This window comes from Triturus cristatus, chromosome 6, assembly GCF_964204655.1.
Source record: "Triturus cristatus chromosome 6, aTriCri1.1, whole genome shotgun sequence".
NCBI lineage: Eukaryota > Metazoa > Chordata > Amphibia > Caudata > Salamandridae > Triturus > Triturus cristatus.
The window spans coordinates 1,070,563,209-1,070,580,402 of NC_140589.1; the positions used below are offsets into that span (position 1 = coordinate 1,070,563,209).

Below are 17,194 nucleotides of genomic sequence, written 5' to 3' on the forward strand. Positions count from 1 at the left end.
AATGGTGCGCTGATTGGCTACAGAGAACCACTAAGGCCCGTTGAACAACAGTACCCCTATCCCGTTTGCGTCGACGTCGAAGAAGCTGCGAGGTGCAGTTGAAGCAGTGCGTCGCTGTTGAGCCAGGTAGTGGGTGAGGTGCATCAAACTTTTCCAAGCAATGGTGGTGATGCTTTGGTGCCGAAGGCAATGTGCTGGTTCTAAATGTGATGCGCTGCTACTGCTCCCGCAGCAGAGGATGCGTTGATTCCAAAGACGATGTGCTGGTTCTGAGTACTACTCACCGACTCCTTTCCACACTTTGTCAAAGATGCACCGGTTCTGACTCACGGAAAGACGAAAATGCACTGGTTCCGAGGAGGATGCTTGAGTTGGCTTGAAAAAACACCTTAGGCCTCACTTCCAAGGGTCCCTGACTGGAATGGGGTGGCACCACTTGGCAGGGCAGACTTGCATCCTGCAGAGTCCAGAAGCAGATGCAGGTAGTATTTTGTATCACAGAGACTTCAATCAGGAGGCATGCCATCAAGCCCTTGGAGTCATTCTGGGTTCAAATGAAGCAGGTTCAGTCCTTCTTACCCAGGCAAGAGAACAGCAGACGGCAGGTAGCAGAGCAGCTCAGCACAGCAAGAACACAGGAAGGCAAGAGTCCAGCAAAACTGCAGTTTAGCAGAGTAGCAGTCCTTCCAGCAGCACAGCAGTTCTTCTTCCTGGCAGAGTAGTCACAGGTCCAGAAGTGTGCTAAAGTCATGGTGTCAGGGGTCCAATACAGTTGTGCCTTTGAAGTGGCGAAGTCTTTAAAGAAAACTTAGAAGTGCGCAGAGGTTCTCCCATCCTGCCATGGCTCCATACTCCCTACTGGGGGGTATGCAGCCCTTTGTGTGTGGACAGGACAAAGCTTATTCTGGTATAATGGTGAGGCAATGCCCAGATCCTTCCTCCCATCTCCCAGGAAGGCACATCAAGACACACCTAAGCTCCCTTTGTGTGTGGCTGTCTAGAAGGAATACACAAATCCCAGATGTCACCCAACCCCGACTGAACAGATACAGGCAGCAAGCACCAAATGGCTAAAGTAAGTAAATGTCAACTAATAATGGCGTTTTCCAAACTGTCATTTAAAATTCAACTTCACTATAAGTTGGGATTTTAAATTGTGAGTCCAGTGACACCAAACTTGAAAAGTCAATCTTTCCACAATTGGGAATTACACTTAAAGGATGTAATAAGGAAGTCCCAGAGTAGGCCTTTCAATAGTGGAAAAACTAAATTGGGAGTTTTTCACTACCAAGACATGTAAATACTTTGCACCCTGCCCTGCGGGTTAAACAGTGCTTACCTTAGGGGTGATTTATATGTATAAAAAGAGAAGGTGTAGGCCTGGCAAGAGGGTTACCTTGCCAGGTCGAAGTGACAGTGTAAAACTGCACATATAGGCTCTGCAATGGCAGACCTGAGCCATGGTTAGAGTGCTACTTGAGTGGGTGGCGCAATGAGGGCTGCAGGACCACTAGTAGCATTTAATTTACAGACCACGGGCACATGTGGTGCACTTTACTACGGACTTATAAGTAAATTAAATATGCCAATTGGGGCTCAGCTAATATTACCATGTTTAGGGGAGAGAGCAGAAGCACTTTAGCACTGGTCAGCAGTGGCAAAGTGTACAGAGTCCTAAAGCCAGCATAAACAAGGCCAGAATAATGGAGGGAGGCAGGAAAAAAGTTAGGGGAAGAAACCCCTAAGCTGTCAGGTCTAATGGGCATTCCCAGACTAGTGGCGGCTCCACTGCTAAGGCAGAGGAGCATCGCTTCACTGCTCAATGAGCAGTGTAAAAGAAAAAAGAAAATGATAACTGAAGTTATCATTTTATTTTTAGTATCTTCACTGGTGGGCGGGCAGGTCTTGGGTCCCTTGACGTCGTAGAGGAGGAGTGGTTTCTGCACTCTAAAATGCGCATGATGCTTTAGCCGGCTGTCTCAGGCTGGCTAAAGCGTTATGCGCACTTTGCATGTTCTCCACCCAGGCTTCATTACAGCCTGGGTGAAGAGCCTGCCAAGGCCCCCATCCCCTGTCAGAGCGCCGAACCACAGTGCTCAGACCAATGACAATTCTGCGTTGTGATTGGCTCAGGGGAGCCTGGCTGCTTCCTGGAAGAGAGACGACATAGAAGAAAAGTGGCGAGATCAGGTAAGTGATTTTTTTTTTCATACTCGCCACCACCCCCTGCCAATTTTGTAGGCTTCCCATAGCATAACCGGGGAATCCACCGTATTCTTATTTGTTTGAAAGAAAAATGTGTATTCCATCCTTAATCTCCACTGTATCCATATCCTGCAATACCCAGGCTTTTAGCCTCCACCCTCTTGGGTCACCTGTCCCGCCCATGTCTTTTCCCAGTAGACTTTTAAGGGGGGGAATGGCTCAAGATCACCCTGGCTAGATATTCTGTCTGCTGTTTCACTTGTGGGGACAAAAACAATCTAATTATGAGAAGCTTTATGGGCCCCAGAGAAAAAGGACTACTGTCTCCCTCCAGGGGGTGTTTCAGCCTCCACACGCTAGTCGACCCCAGAGAATTTATGAATTGTGTTAAGTTAGTAGAAACCTGTGGTACAGTAGTGCTGGGTGTGGATCTGTCCATCATTCTCTCTAGGACGTCGTTGAAGTCCCCACCTATTACATGTCTTGTGGCATCTGACTCAAGCAATATAGGACCTATCACGTAAAGGACACTGTTGAAAGCGTCAGGGGCATATACCTTGAGGATCAATAAAGTTTGAATCGCCACATACCTGGGATGCCTACATAGCATCTGGCTGGATCTTCCCACTTTCTAGTTACTTGAAACGGAGGTGTCTTTCGCATCAGTATTGCCATCCTTCTTAAACCTTTAGTGAATCTAGCATGCACCAAGGAAATGTAGGGGCCTTGTTGGAACTCAATCTCTTGCAGCTGCACTAAGTCTGGTGTCAGCCTTCAGAGGTAGCAGGCTACGAACCATCTATTAACTCTATTGGCCAGGCCATTTACATTCCAGGAGAGGATTTTCACTGTAATCGCCCCTCTTTCAGACATCTCGGGGTAAAGTGGCCATTTGGGAATCGTCTCCGGAACCCACCCAGACATCTGTGTGTGTTTATATGTGTATCTGTGTATGTGTTACACACCCCCAACTGAAAAAACAATAACCTCAACTGTTCCCCTTTCCATCTTTCCTGTCTGTGGTTCTAAAACTGCCTCCTCCCCAAGGTCTGTCACCCACCCATAACTCTCCCCAGCAAAATTCTACACTTAAAATACTAAGTAAACAATCCTCAACTATTCAGTAAAAACAACAATATATAGTCCTCCTCTCAATGTAGGATATAGACAATAGCATGATGTGTACATAGTTGCTTCATCAGTTGTGTCCCCCTGGAGGGGCTGTCTCGCGCTGTAGCAGCTCAGGTAGTCTTCTGTCTAAACGCAGTGTTCCATTGGCTCAGAAGTGTCAACCACATTCCCTTCAAGTTGTCCTCCACGTCCCCTTCAAGGTATCTCTCCCACATCCTGGGCCCTGGGCCGCCCTAACTCTGCACCCATCTCAGTCCTCCTACCAACCCTCTCTTTGGTGGGGTCTATGCGTAGCTGACACCAGTCTGTGCCAGATTAATCTGGGGGGTCATCTCTCTGGCCCATTGCAAGCGAGTTCTTCAACTGTTAGGTGCGTCTCTCACACCCACGGGGAGCTGCTTCGCTGACCCCAGGATTCCAGTGGTGGGGTGCATACCATTTTAACTCCCTCCTCTCTGCAATCCATTCACACGCCATCTCTGGGGTGTCAAACCAATAGGAACTGGAGTTGGGTACCACTGTTAGTTTTGCTAGGTAAAGCAGCATATATTTGAGGTTCATTTGCCGCAGTTATCATTTCACTGCTTCAAAGGATTTCCATTGCTCGAACCGGTCTAGTATACTCAGGGAAAATCATGATCCCAGAAATGTAGTATAGCAAATCACCTTTCTTGCATGCCTCCTGCAGGATAGCGCCTCTTTCCCAAAAGTTGAATATGTCTGCAATCATGGGCCTTGGAGGAGCCCCGGGCAGGGCTTCTGGTTCAGGGACCTGTGTGCCAGTCCACCACTTGGAATCCATGAGACGGTCCAGTCCTCTAAGACTTTTTCCGTTAATGTAGCCCTCTCCACCTCTCGAAATCCCACAAAGCAGTGGTTATTTCCATTGGCTTTACTTTCCGAGTCCTCTGCCCTAGCCTCCAGGGGTCTGGTATTCGCATGGAGCTTTGTCACATCAGTGCAGAGGGCAACCACCTCATCCTTGAGCATCAAGACCCTCTCTTCAGTTACCGATACTTTGTCCACCATGTTGAGCAGGTGGATAAATGAATGAGGGAGACATCTGCACTAACCTCCTCTATTTTAATCTCAATTGCCACACAGAATGCTCAGATTTGCTATAGGATAGTGACTGTATCAGTTACCTCCTTGGGTTGTGAGGAGGCTCACAGTCAAGGCCCACTTCAGTCGGCCCCATTGCAAGGTTATGTGTGTCTATTTTGTTTGGGGCCTGTGGGTGGAATCCTTTGTTTATTTCTCCATCAGGAGGATATGTAGGTCCTACTGTGCAGTTTCTTGCCTACTGTTTTTTTTTTTTAAACATATTTTATTGCATTTCTTATTTTCATTTGCATCACTACAATGTGCACAGCTTGCATCATTTTATACATCCAGTCCTGTATACATGAGCCCTTTGCAGCTCCCCACTACAATCCAGATATATATAACATCTTAATGCGGCTGTTGCATTGTCTAGTAATTAAACTAAAGGACGGTGAACATTCGTGACAGACATATTTACGCAATATTATTACTAACTTCCCGAAACTCCCCTCTCCCCACCCTCCCCGGTCTCACGCGTACTTCTCCTTCCGGTCATGTATGTGTAAACTTCAGTCTAGGCTTGTTGCCTGGTCGTTTGCATGTGCCTTGATACCTCCTCCGTATACGTTGACATTAGGGCTTGGTTATTCTTTTATGCGTTGGGTTATAATACCTATGGCTGTGTTTCAGCTGCAGCTATGGACTTTAGAGCTTCCAATAGAGCATCCCACTCTAATGCTATTGGTACTTTCCGTAACCCTCTAAGCTCTTCCCTATGTAGTGTTGCGCTCTCTGCAATGCCCCAGCGTATTAGTTCCGCGTGCCATGTCAGTACATCTGGGGGCCTCCGTGATTTCCATCTCATTGTAATGTTTCGTATGGCTAATATAAGTGCTAGATCCGTAAATCGGTATTGCACTTTGTATTTGGGCGTTTGTGTATGCAACCCTAGAATGCATTCCTCCACCGTGTTCTTCACCTCCCGCTCTACCGCTTCCCCTATTCTATGCCTTATGGTGTCCCAATATACTCGCAGTCTTGGACAGGTCCACAACATGTGAATTAGGTCAGCGCCTTCTAACAAACATCTCGGACAGTGATGTTGTGTTTGGGGGAACATTCTATCCAATCTATGCGGAGTAAGGTAGGCCCTGTGCAATACCATGGTCTGTATACATTTGAATTTCGTGTTCCTTGATGCCTTCCTCGGGTGTTCTAACACCCTTGCCCATTCCTTGTCTGTGAGGGACCTGTCGATATCCCCTTCCCACGCAGCCTTCAGTGCGTCCAAAGGGGCCGCAGTATGTGTGCTGATGCCGGTGTATAGCCATCTGATAAGATGCTGATCCCTTCCCATATAATGTACCATTTTAACCAGGTCATTCGTGGAAGGCTCCTGCCTACTCAGGGCCCAGTTCCTTTTAACGTATTGTGTCAGCATGTATGAGATACAACTGTTCCGGAGCCCCAGTTTCATTAACGAATGTGTCATGATCTAGTAGTATCCCATCTCCGAACAAATCCGACATCGTGGCGATCCCCGCATTCAACCACGGCGCTAATTTGCGCTTCGTAAGTGTACCACTCATCAGGGGGATCCCTATTAAAGGAATGTTCCCTGCGTATGCCCTGGTCGGTTGTGTATATTGCAGCGCCGCCTTCCAGCACCGAAGCGCCGTGTCTAATAGCGGGGGGGGGGGGGGGCTCCTTAGGGGTCCACCACCTGGCAGCAACAATGCATGTAGTTTACCATTATCTATGTCTGTCTCTGTGTACCCTATTTCCTGCAAATTGCGACCCGCCGTCCAGTAAGACAGCCACTGCAGTTGACAAGCGTAGTAATAGTCTCGCAGGTCTGGGACTCCCAGTCCCCCCCATACGTGTATCCATTTGCATCTTTTTAAGGCTGATGCGGCGTCTGCCATTACCCCAGATTAGTTCAATGAGCATCGTGTTCAATAATTTGAACGTGGTGTGCGGTACCATTAATGGTAGGTTAGTAAAATAGTATAAAAGTCTCGGTAAGACCACCATCTTTGCAAGGGCCGCTCTTCCCATCACTGACAATGGCAGTGCTGTCCAGAACACAACACTGGAACGCAGGGCGCGGATTGCTTTGTGTAGGTTACCGTCTAACATATCCGCATGTGTCCTGTATATTTGTATACCTAGGTATTTAAAGGTGTCCGGGGCTACTTCTATATGCATGTCTCCAAAAGCCATATTCCCAATCCCTGCGTGCTCTGTAAAAAAGAAGGCGTGTGATTTTCTTATGTTAATGGCTAATCCTGAAACCGTGCCAAAGCGACGGAACGTGTCGTGTATTGCGGTTAGAGGCATGCTTAGGTCATGTAGGTATTAGAGAATGTCGTCTGCGTATGCCGAAAAAAGATGTTGTGTGTCTCCCAGTAATATGCCACGTGACAGGAATTCTTTCCGCAGGGTTATGGCCAGTGGTTCCAGAGCCAGTATAAATATTAGAGGTGACAGAGAACAGCCCTGCCTAGTCCCTATATGTATCGTGTATTCACTGGAGATGTGGTTTCCCGTGCGAGCTCTGGCCACAGGGGTTTTATATAGCAAACGTAGCCACGCAATGTATCCCTACGGTATCCCAAATTTCCCCAGGGCTTGAAACATGTATTCCCAGTTTATGGAGTCGAAAGCTTGTTTTAAGTCCAGCGAGAGACAGCCCGCATGTGGGTATTGGCTTGGGGCTTCCAACAGCAAATGGTGCAGTTTCCTAATGTTCAAGGACGTGCTACGTGATGGTAAGAACCCGGTTTAATCTATGTGTATGAGCTTAGGCAGGGAGGGCAGTAACCTAGTAGCCAGTATTTTGCTTAAGATCTTGTATTCTGTGTTTAGTAGGGACAGCGGCCGGTAGTTTGCCATGTCCGCAGTGTCCCTTCCCACCTTCGGAAGTGATATAACTAACGCTTGTGCTGTTGTGGGCGGTAGGGCCCCCTCCTTCCATACAGTTTTGTACAACAGTTCCAAGTGAGGGACTATGATATCCTCATATGTACTATACAATTCTATTGGGAGCCCGTCCATGCCAGGGGTTTTATTTCGTGGGAGGCTCTTTATAGCATCCCGGATCTCAGCTTGTGTAATGGGCCCGGTGAGGCCTTTCTGCGCCTCCGCTGTGAGCCTTGGGTACGTCAGAGTAGAAAGGAAGTCTGCTGTTTGGGACTCAAGGTCGTGATTGGTGGCGCTATATAATGTGGCATAATAATGGCGGAAGGCTGTATTAATGTCTGCTTGGGTATACACCGTTTCTCCTTCTAGTGTCACTATCTCGTGTATAACCGCTGTAGGGGGAGCATCCCATATCAGCTTGGCAAGCAGTGCACCAGACCTGTCTGCTTCTGCATGGGCTCTCCTCGTGTATGCCTGGTAGTCAATGACCCGTAGTGTCTCTAGTGTTTCTGCATGTTTTATTCTCGCTTCCTGCAATGGGCCCTTACAGTCGGCGCGCGTAACTGCTTCCTGCTCTAGTGTATCCATTTCGTCTTCTATCTCCTTTAGTTTCTTATGTATTTCCTGCCTGACACCCACTGTTGTACTGATTGCTTTCCCCCTTATCACTGTTTTAAAAGCATCCCATTCTATCAATGTGCTTGACGCCGTATTGCTGTTGATCGCAAAGTAGTGTTCAATGATCCCAGAAAGGTCGCTGCGGAGCACTTGGTCCTCCAGCATCTGTGGCCATAGTCTCCATGTGGGGACTGGTGTGGGTACCCTCCCCCATGCCATGGTTATCTCAAGTGGATTATGATCTGAGAAAGTTTTTGGTAAGTATGTGGCGTTGAGCGTCTGCATTGCTATTCTCGTGGAGCAGTACATCCTGTCAATTCTTGTGTGCAGGTCATGCACTGCGGAATAATAGGAGTATTCTCTGTGCGTGGGGTGTCTCATTCTCCATACATCACACAGTTCCCAGCCCTTTGCACATCTGTCCAGTGCTTCGGCTTGCCTAAACACGCCCGCCCCATGTAGCGGCGGGTGCGACCTATCTAGTGTTACATCCATCACCGCATTGCAGTCCCCTCCCAGTATCCAGGGATGCGATTCCCAACCCGCCAGCGCCCCACTCACCACATCCCAGTATTTGTCTTGCTCCATATATTCGGAGCATATACCGTGCCAAGCACCACAGATTGACCGTCTAACGTGCCTTTCACAATAATGTATCTGCCAAGCTTATCCACTCTTTGCTCCGTTGCTTGAAATGGTACTCCATGCCTCACCCATATTGTGGTACCCCTGGCGTAACTAGAGTAGGAGGTGGAGAAGATTTGTCCCCTCCATTTTTGCGCAACTTTACCGCTTCGCTGTCCGTCATGTGGGATTCTTGGAGATATACTATTTGTGCTTTGCGGCGTTGAAGCTGTGCGTGTGTCCTATGTCTCTTCTGTACTGTTCCCATGCCCCGTATGTTCCATGTTATTATGGTGTATTTACCTTGTGTTGTCATTTCTATACTTTTGTGTCTGCAGGAGGATCAATGCATCTTCCGGATGCAATAGCCCATCCATTTTCCCGGGTACCGTGAGACCGTTCCACCCCCCTAACAACCCAATACTCAGTCTGGTCTTCCAACTATACCGGACCATACAACTGAACTGAAACAAAAAAGAAAACTCATTGGTCATGTATAGCGCCTTTGCCATGTGGGGGACATTGCTAGCGCTCCACATGTGGCGTACTCTCGTGTAGTAATATTATTAAGCTTACTACGGAACCTGTGCCGACTTGATATAGGATATTGTGAGTAGACCTGCCAGTTTCGCGGGCTTTTTTCAGAAGATCGTTCTACAGTTACAGATAAGAAGAAATATACTTGCGGATACAATCAGCCATATAAGTCTTTGATGACTTGCGGGGTCGCAGAGGGAACAGCGCTACACTGCTCTCAGAGTCTGATTCGTGCGTGGCCTCTTCCTCCGAGGAGGGCCGAGTCGTCGCCTCCAGACTGTTCGTGAGGGCGGCGGCCGCCACCAGCGGCCCCTGCTTTAGTCTGTTCCATCTGCTGCTTCGTGATGTACTGCCTCACGTGCGCTCTGTCCGCTCTACATCGTCTTTTCCCAGGTGAGGTCGCCGTGTTGTTCCCACTCTTTGCCGATGTCTGTGAGCCAGTCGTCGCAGTACTCTTTAGTTCCATCACTTCCAACCAGTCTTCTACGTCGCCTGGGCTTTCAAAAAAGTAGGATTTTTGTTCATGTATGATCTTTAGCCGTGCCGGGAAAAGCAATGCATATTTCAGGCCCAGTTCTCTGAGCTGTTTCTTGACTGCCAAGAAGGAAGAGCGCTGTCTCTGAACCAGCATCGTTTAGTCCGGGTATAGTGAGATTTTCGTGTTTTCAAAAGTTATCGGGGTTAATTCGCGGGCTTTCAGCAGTAAAAGGTCCCTGTCCCGAAAATTCAACAACTTCACTATTAGCGGTCGAGGTGGAGCGCCCGGTTTTGAGCGTCCCATGGGTATCCTGTGCGCGCGCTCTATGCAATATTGCGTGGAAAGTCCTTCATTGGTGATATGGTCCCGGAACCATTGTTCCATATATATTGACGCGTCGTTCCCTTCACTTTTTTCCGGTAAGCCAATGACTCGTATGTTGTTCCTCCGGGCTCTTCCCTCAGCATCCTCCACACGATCCAACAGGGCGGTTACTTGTTCCTGCAGTCGCGTAACCTTGGTTTAGTTCTGAGCCTGCCGCGGGACGACATCTTCCAGCGTCGCAGTGTGTGTCTTCACCTTATCTGCCAATTTTGTGTGGTCTGCTCGGAGCAGCCCAAGGCCAGTAGACTGTGTCCCTATTTGTAGCTCTATTGCCTTCCTGGAGTCACGCACTTCTTGCAGAATGAGATCCAGTTTATCCACGGGGGCGGACATCGCAGACGATGCCATACACTCGGTCCGTTCTTGCCTCCAGTGGGATCCGCCGTATCCGGGACGTAGTCCTGTCCGCCCTAGTCATGCTGTCGTACTCCCTTACGCCCCATCCTGCAGTCCAGTTCAGCAATAAGTGACGTAGATGACCGCTTCCCACTTTGTTGCGTGCTTCCACTGCGGCACCAGTCTGCTCCAAGTTACCCTATCTGGCGTGCCCGCTACTGCATTGCCATTGTCATATGGGTACGGCGCTTTCCCCTCCTTTCAGACCGGTTGCCGTGACCCCCTCAGCCGAGCTGTGCCTCCATGCAGTCGTTGGCGGTGGTTGGCGCCGTTTTCTCCGCAGCGGCCCACACAGAGTACCGGTACAATAGCTTCACACTGCATACGCCGTGGTTACCGATAGGCGAGTGGATAGTCCAGGGCATACAGTGGGCCTCTCGTGATACAGCCTCTCCCAGTCTGTGCCACATCACCCTCTCATGGTCTATGCGCGTCGCCTTGGTTGTGGTGTTTGCGCATTACGACCAGGGATCTGCCCAGGCGCTTTTTGCTGTCCACCTAACCGCGACAGGCGTCTCAGAGTCTCCCCCTTCCTCCTAGAGCCTCCGGTGCCGCCATTTTCAAATTGTCGCCCAGTACGTTTCTGCCATGCCGCTGTACCCACAGCACACCACCGCCAGGTCGGCGCCTCCCACACTCACCCGGCAAGCTCAGTGTCCCGTCTATCCGCGTCTCGGCAGGGCGCTACTGTGTTCCGCATCAGAACGGTTAGGCAGGAGGCCGCTCGCAACCTCGGTCTTGCGTGATTTCTGGCCCCGCCTGTCTGGTTCCGCACAATGCTCCGGTCGCGGCAACCGCCGCCCCGTTCTCTCAGGGTTCCTCCCGTTTTCTTGGCCGCTTTAGGCTATTCGGTCTCGCTCCAGGTTCTTCGAAGTGCAGCAGCTCCTCCGAGCGCAGGCCGGCACCACGATCCAGTCCTCCGGATGCGGCTGCTTTTTCCTCCGCCCGGCCTCCGGGGACAAATCCGCTGCCGATCCCGGCCCTCCCGTTGCGTTGGTCGCACCAGGTCCCCCCGCCCGTCACCGCAGCCTTTCCCGGTCTCTCAGGAGGGTGCCCGGCGTCCACTAGCGGGTGTTATTCAGGATATTGGTGGCCCGGGTCCGGAGCTCGGTTACAATACGACCGCCATGCATGGCTGCCGGCCACGCCCCCCTTCTTGTCTACTGTTGAATGCAGGAAGGGGTGGGGTGGGTGGGGTAGGTGGGGTAGAGTTATGGTCCTCCAGGCACAGTGTCATTGCCTGGCCCACTTGCACAGTGTACCTTTTCCAAGACGAGCAGCCAGGAGCCGTGAATATTGGCCTAACGGTTAGGGCGCTCTACCTCGGACCTGGTGGAACTGGGTTCGAGTCTCGGTAACGACGCTAAACCTCCTGTGATTCTGGGCAAATCACTTAATCTCCCCGTGCCTAACAAACAAACAAAAATGAATGTATGTCCTCATGTAACTTAACTGGTGCTATGTAAAGAGCTCTGATACCTGATTGGATTCGGGTCAAGTTCTAAAACTCTGCTAAAAAAAAAAAGGCAATCCCCTATCGGTCGGTCAGTCAGTATAACTTTATTTAGGCTATCAAACTCATAAACGTTCGTACAAAAATACAATGTAAAATATATATACAGATACAAAAAGCAAAAATCTTGCCAATAATCTTCAAGAACACATAAATAATGAAAATAATGATACATACAGGATACTCAAAAGGCCCTGTGAGTAAGTAAGAGCCTTGACTTCTGGTGCCTAACTGCCTACAGAGAGGAGACAGCCAGATAACACCAGCACGGGCATACCCAGAGCAGATAAAGAAAACATGGGAAACCGTTCCCTTAGGGGCATCACACATGGGACAAACCGTGGAATCAGATGCCACACACTGACAAGTAAATGATTTTAGAGGGAGAGTTCACACTCTGAACGGAAAATACAGTTTTCTATCCAATGGACGACCTGCTGCAGAGCTGAACAGAGGCCTGTGACGCCACCTTACGGTCTTTCTGTGGGGTGGGACTCGGTCCCACAGAGCCCACTGCTGCAATTGCCTGGGAGGAGGAAGAGCCTGCCATGATCCCAGTTAAGCGTCAGGAGACTCCCACATGCAAGGACAGGCCCGTCTGTGGCCGAACGAGGCTGGGCTGAGCCTGTCTTCTTGGCCTCATCATTAGGACGTTCTCGCTACAAGCTGAAGGGCGAGGCAGCTGATAGCATATTTGAATTAGAGATAGCATGGCTCCTGGTTGTGTGTAAGATCTTTCATCACACTGTTCAGATCTGTAGCCTGTTCCCTATCATAAGCCGGTACACAGTAAAAAAATATGAAAAAAGGAAAAAGCAGGCAGTCGTGCGAGCGGACAGTGACCTGACATTGAAGCCATGGGTAGGCGAAAAAATACTCCGCCCCAATAGCCACGGGTTCCACCCTGGATGGATTTTTGCAAAACGCAGAGGGTGCTTGATGGACTGAAGATAATCATTAGTCAACCCCCCTCCCCCCGGCCCCCCACTCTCTCCTGGATCTGACCAGGGACCAGTTAGCTATTGACATTGAAGTTGAGTGCCATCATCCGGTCCCACTCTCTCCAACAGTGAACATCATCAACACCATAAATGCGCCTGCAAATTACATTGTAAATAGTACAAAAACCCCTGCCTTGACCGAGGGAGAGGTTGCATGGTCGCAAGCTATAGGGGGGAACAAAAAGGACAGAGGCGACAAAATCAAAAAGGCAGTGCTTTGTGTTGAAAAAGACCCGGCAAGATACGACGAAGGAGGGTACCACTAGGACCAGGGGGTCGGGATGGGGCACCTCCAAGGGGTGGGGGGGCCCCCCCTGAACATGAGTGTTCTTTTTTTATTCTGGTTAGTCAATTCATATCTGACACCCTGAAGCCCATCATAGCTTGTCTAGGGTCCATTGAAGAGCATCTCTGTCTTGTGGTAAATGAAATGAAATAAAGGAGAGGTCCAAATGCAGTATAAGTTGTAAAACAAGGAGGGATAATACTGCCCATACAAGCAAACAGAAAACGGCCCATTTAAAAGAGGGACATGCCCCCACACCATCTCCAATTGCCAAGATTTCTGAGACCTGTCAACAAATATCGACTATTGGAGATAGGAGGGACATCGGGGAACCAGAGGTCCCAAGGAAAGATCATAGAGTAGGGTTGGAGCGAAAGTATAGATCAGGCCTATCGCTTCCGTCACAACCCGCATTATGTAGAAAATCCGCAACTAATCAAAACCATACAAAACTTGCTCCCCCCAGGGGAAGGGGGGACAAGATTTGCTCAACATACCCCCAGACAGCACTCCATACACCTTGATATTAACAGGAGTCCCACCATTGCCGATAGATCAATGCGAAGACTGTCAAAGCATTATTTTTTTTAATTTTTTTTTATAAACCTTTATTCAGTAAATCCGGAACACAGCTATTCAGCCGACAACCCGGAGGTTCGGCAGCTTAAGTTGAGCAACACAGAAAAGCGTTCGCACTGCACTGAAAGTAGAATCAGTAAAGGTTCAGTTTTAAATAAACACAAACACAAACCAAACACTAGCAAGGCGATAAGCTTCGAATGCACATGATGGGTGCCCAACAGGGGGAGCTAGTCCCATTTCGTCCACCAGAAACAAAGCTATAATGATAGAAGGGAGGGGGAAAGCAGAGACTCATAAAAGGCAATCAATCATCAACAATAAATACATAGCCGGAAAGAATGTCAAGGGGAGAGTTGCTCCTCAGGCGGATCCGGATCAGGGGCCAGACATATGTCCCCCCTGTAGTGGTTCCATCGCCCCCATACTGCATGCCATTTCCGAGGGCGCCCTCTAGCACAATACACTGTCTTTTCCCTGAGCATGCTCCAATCCATATTTTCCTTCCACGCTGCCAGCGCAGGAGGCCCAGCAGAGCCCCACAGGCGCGCGATGTCCCGCTTAGCCACCATGTTCCCCAGGGTCACCCACTAAAACTATGCGTCATCAAGATCGGTAGGACCCCAGACTTTCAAGAGACAACACCGCGCCTCCGGCTGCATGACAATGCCCGTCACCTCCCCCATCACTGCATGGACTCGCCTCCAAAACTCCACGATCACGCCGCATTCCCAGATGATATGTAAGAAGGTACCCACCATGCCGCAGCCTCGCTTACATAAACCCTCCTCAGAGAAACCCATACGGACCAACCTAGGACCTGTCACGTAGACTCGATGGAGTATTTTGAGCTGCACCAGCCGCAGACGCGACGGAATCGCAACCTCCCTAGGAGAAGAAACTGCATATTGCCAATCTTCGTCATCCAGTTCGAGGCCATCCCTAGTCCATTGATCCCGCAACCCCCGAAGAAGGTCAGCCCGGACATTAATCAGCTTCTTATAGATGAGACAGATCGCGCTCTCCGGCATATGGCCATCCAGAATTCGGTCCTCCAACGGAGAGGACGCAGGCACCTTCTCACCTTCTACGAGGACTGACCGCAAGGCGTGACGCACCTGGGCATAGCGGAAAAACTCAGTGCTCCCCAGCTCATACTCCTTCTGCAGCTCCTCAAAGGACTTCACCCTGCCCTGAGCCAGCAAGTCTCCGACCCTGGAGATACCGATCAAGTCCCATTTCTCGAACCCTTTTGTATGCCAAAGCTTCCCCAGGATATCAGAATCAAACAACGGGGTAGCGAGGGTAAGCCTGCCCCCCCAACCCAGGGAGTCCGTCGCTAACTTCCACACCCGCACCGCCACCCCAGTGGGCTCCGTGAGGGACGAGTCCAACGACTTCGAGTACAAAGCTCTGTGGTAATTACCGCCACGCAGTAACCACCGATCCATGGCATAGCCGGAGCTCAACGCCGAGCCATAGACACCATGATTAATCGCGCACAACTGGGTGGCCCAGTAGTATCTTCGAATGTCCGGAAGCGCAATACCACCGTCGTACCACGGGAGCGTCAACTTAGCAATCGCTATGTGCGGCCGCCCGTCCCACAATAGCGAACGCTGGAGGCTCTCGACCTCTCGGAAGTAACTAGTCGGGACCCATTCAAGGGTATTCTGCAAGGCATAGAGGAAACGGGGAAGAGACATCATTTTAAACAACGCGGCGCGCCCGAGGAGGGAGAGCGGCAACCGCCGCCAGCCCGCCGCAGACGCGCCGGGGGGGGAGCAGATTCTTCTCATATCGCAAGATGGAGTCAGTGGAGATGTAAATCCCTAGATACCGGAAGCCCTGCTGGGCGATCTGGATCGAACAGTTTCGGGGGACAGGCGGAACATCGCCACACAAAACATACAGATATGACTTTCCCCAATTGATAACAAGGCCCGAGTTCCTACCAAAAGAAGTCAAGACGTCGCAAACCACTATGAGAGACTTCTGGGGCGAGGCGAGATATAATAGGATATCGTCGGCGTAAAGTGAGATACGGTCCTCGTGATCGGGCGACCATCGAAGCCCACGTATACTCGGATGCCATCGTATCCATGCCGCCAGCGGTTCAAGAGCAAGGGCGAACAACAACGGCGACAGGGGGCAACCCTGCCGGGTGCCCCTCCCAAGCTTGAACGGCTTGGACGCCCTCCCGTTTACCACAAAACTAGCAAGGGGACCCTCGTAAAGCAACCTCACCCAGTCCACAAAACCAGGCCCGAAGCCGAACTTGGCTAGCACAGCCCACAGGTAGGCCCACTCCACCGTATCAAACGCCATCGTGGCGTCAAGAGACGCCACAATAGCCGTCTCCCGCTGCGTGCCCGCCCTAGCAATCACCCCATGGAGACGCCTAAGGTTTAATGCGGTGTTACGATGCGGAATGAAGCCCGATTGGTCCGGGTGGATCAAATCCTCAAGCACCCGGACCAAGCGGTTAGCCAGGATCTTAGCGAGGATTTTCGGCTCAGCATTAAGAAGCGATATCGGCCGATAGGAACTACACTTGTCCCGAGGCTTACCGTCCTTATGTATCACCACTATGGTTGCCAGTCGTTGATCAAGCGGCAGAGACCCATTCACCCGCGCCTCCACGAACATGGCGCGCAGGTGAGGAGCGACCTTATCCGGACAAAGCTTGTACAATTCAATAGGCAAACCATTCGGACCGGAGGCCTTACCCGAGTTCAACGCCCGAATAGCACCCGCTACTTCATCAACCGTTATATCACCATCTAGGTCGTCCCTATCTACGTCAGAAAGGCAGGGCAGAGCGATATCACGCAAAAGGTCACACGAGTCCGCAGTCGGCCTGTCCGAAACCGAGGTGTACACTACGCGGAAATAATCCGAGAAACACTGGACTATAGCTTCGGGGTCAGTAACAACCTCCCCCTCCTCCATCGTTAACTCCGGCACCACTCTATTGACCCGCTCCTTTTTGTCCAACCAAGCTAGCAGTTTCCCGGCCTTATCCCCAACTTCATACAGACGGCCCTGCTGCTCCCTGCTGAGGGTCTTGGCAGCATTCTCCGCCAGATCCCTGTACTCCGATTGCTTCAAACTCAGATTATGCAGTGTGTCCGCTGTAACCTCCTCCTCCAGGGTTACCTCTAGAGCCGCGATCTCATCCTCAATCTGTATCACCTCGGCGTCTTTCCGTCGCTTGGCGGCCACCACCAATGAGAGGGCCTCCCCTCTCAATACGGTCTTAAACGCCTCCCACAGAGACACCGCTGAATCAACCGAATCCTGATTGTCCTGAAAATAGTGATCAACTGCCTTCAGCAATCCCCTGCGCGTCTTGGGGTCACGGAAGTACCAGGGGTTAATAGGAGCCACTCTACCCCCTCCTACCCGGCCAATGTCGAAACGGACCCACACCGGCGAGTGGTCAGATATGCCACGTGCCATATGCCTAGCCTCAG

General features: G+C 50.5%; 1 protein-coding gene across 1 annotated transcript in view; it reads left to right on the forward strand.

Moving 5' to 3' along the window:
* LOC146821001 (alpha/beta hydrolase domain-containing protein 17A-like) overlaps nt 1-17,194 on the forward strand; it is a 709,079-nt gene that overhangs the window by 89,787 nt on the left and 602,098 nt on the right. The window lies entirely within an intron of this gene.